This window comes from Notolepis coatsorum, assembly GCF_963971535.1.
Source record: "Notolepis coatsorum genome assembly, chromosome: 2".
In the NCBI taxonomy this organism is placed as follows: domain Eukaryota; kingdom Metazoa; phylum Chordata; class Actinopteri; order Aulopiformes; family Paralepididae; genus Notolepis; species Notolepis coatsorum.
Genome location: NC_140166.1, coordinates 68,668,928 through 68,671,427, shown reverse-complemented (window position 1 = coordinate 68,671,427; position 2,500 = coordinate 68,668,928).

Here is a 2,500-nt window from a genome sequence, read left to right as displayed (position 1 = left end):
TTCCTCCACTTACATTTACATTTACATTTAGTCATTTAGCTGACGCTTTTATCCAAATCGACTTACAAGTTCTGTACGACAAGTCAGCAGGAAGGGCACAACTCTATCAGCTGAGTAACAATGTTCATCAAAGTGTTACGGTGTAGGTTAGTTTATTAGGAAAAGTGCATGATGGTAGGGTTAGTTAGGGTTAGATTATTATTATTATTTTATTATTATATATTTTTTTCATTTCAGATAATGGTTGAAGAAGTGCGTCTTTAGTCGACGGCGACAGATTGGACGGGTTTCGCCTGTCCTAACTGTGGTGGGCAGTTCATTCCACCATTGTGGGGCAAGGACAGAGAATAGGCGGCTTCTCATTGATGACCCGGCCAGAAGATGCAGAGCGTAGGGGTCTTGAGGGTGTGTAGTTAGAGACCATTGACTGGAGGGTGCGGGAGCGGTTCCCTTTGCCGCACGGTATGCCAGGTCGAGGGCCTTGAAGCGGATTTGTGCAGCAATGGGGAGCCACTTCCAATAATAGCATTTAAACCTGTTCCTCACAAAGGTGCTTGTAGAACCAAGGCGAAAACAAGGTAACAGAGTAAACCGGTGCAGATTCAGTGGTAGCTGAGGAGGTGGTGGTTATCCGACCTGATTATATAGACAAGTCAAGTCAAGAGTTTTATTTGTCACGGCATACAAGTATACAGTGAAATGCGGGGGGTCTTGCCCGCAACGATTGTGCATAATACAATAATAATAATAATATAATAAGAATCCAATAGAACGACATTGTGCATATCGGTATATGTACATGAGTTTTTACAGAGCATTGTAATAGATGCTAGGTCCTGTGTTAGTGCATACACTGTTAGCTACGGATGAGGGACTGGGTCTTTATGTACACTGCTATACAATGCTATATTATACAATCTCAAGTTATACTCTACTATTTTTAAAGTGACCTTTCCTTTTGTAAAGTGACCATAAGTGTGAGCGTGTGCAGCATGAGTGTGTGTGTGCTCATGTTAAAGTGGCTGCTAGTGTGTGAGCGTGTACAGTGTGTGTGTTGTGTGTGTGCTCATGTGTGCTTGTGTGTGGAGAGTTCAGTGTTCAAGGCTCTGATGGCCTGGGGGAAGAAGCTGAGCCGAAGTCTCTCTGTCCTAGTTACTGGTGTTCGCAGGCGTTTGCCTGACCGCAGCAGCTTGAACAGGCTGTTGTTGGGGTGGTGAGGGTCTTTCATTATTCTGCAGGCTCTGGATTTGCACCTCTTGTTATATAGGACCTGCAGGGGTGGTAGTGCAATACCCGTAGTACGCTCGGCTGAGTGTACCACTCTCTGTAGGGCCTTCTTGTCCTGTGCCGTGCTGTTTTCATACCAGGCAGTGATGTTTCCAGTCAAGATGCTCTCTACAGCTCCGGAGTAGAAGGACTGGAGTATCTTCCCCGATACTCTGAACTTCCGTAACTGTCTCAGGTGGTAGAGGCGCTGCTTCACCTTTTTACGACTGAGTCTATGTGTGTTGTCCATGTCAGATCCTCTGAGATGTGGACCCCCAGGTACTTGAAGCTGCTCACCCTGTCCACGGTAGCCCCGTTTATCCTCAGTGGTGTGTGTGTCCCCTGCTGTTTTCTCCTCAAATCCACGATCAGCTCCTTGGTTTTACCAATGTTCAGGAGCAGGTTGTTGTCCTGGCACCAGCGTTCCAGTACCTCAACCTCCTCCCGGTAAGCCTTCTCGGCAGGGGGCTCAGAACACAGCCCTGGCGGGACCCGATGCTCAGGGTGATGGTGTTGGAGGTCTGACCCCCCACCCTGACCGCCTGGGGCCTTTCACTCAGAAAGTCCAGTATCCAGGCGCTCAGAGCGGAGCTCAGACCCAGCTCGATCAGCTTGTCCACCAGTCTGGTGGGGACTATGGTGTTGAACGTTGAGCTGTAGTCAATGAACAACAGTCTCACAACAGACCGCATCATCAGTGGACCTGTTTGGCCTGTATGCAAATTGCATAGGGTCCATATCACTGGGGAGGGAGGCACAAATGTGATCCTTAGCCAGCCTCTCAAAACATTTCATGGCCACAGAGGTGAGTGCCACCGGTCTGTAGTCATTGAGACCTGTTGGGGAGGATTTCTTTGGTACCGGGATAATAGTAGACACCTTGAAGCAGGCAGGTACCACGGATTCCGCCAGGGATAGATTAAATATGGTGGTGAACACTGGGGCTAGCTGGTTAGCACAGGACTTAAGTATGCGTCCTGTTATTCCATCTGGGCCAGCAGCCTTCCTGGTGTTCACCCGCATAAATGCTCTTCTCACACTGTGTTCCGTCAATGAGAGAGCGTCCCCGCCCCCCGCGGATGCCCCCCCCCTGCACGACAGACAGCATGACGTCACTAGCCGGTGAGCTGGCGTCGCCACTGTTTGCACCAAACCGTGCGTAGAAGGAGTTGAGTTTGTCCGCGAGAGAGGCGTCGGCGCTCCCCATTGAGGGGGCGCTGACTTTGTAGTCAGT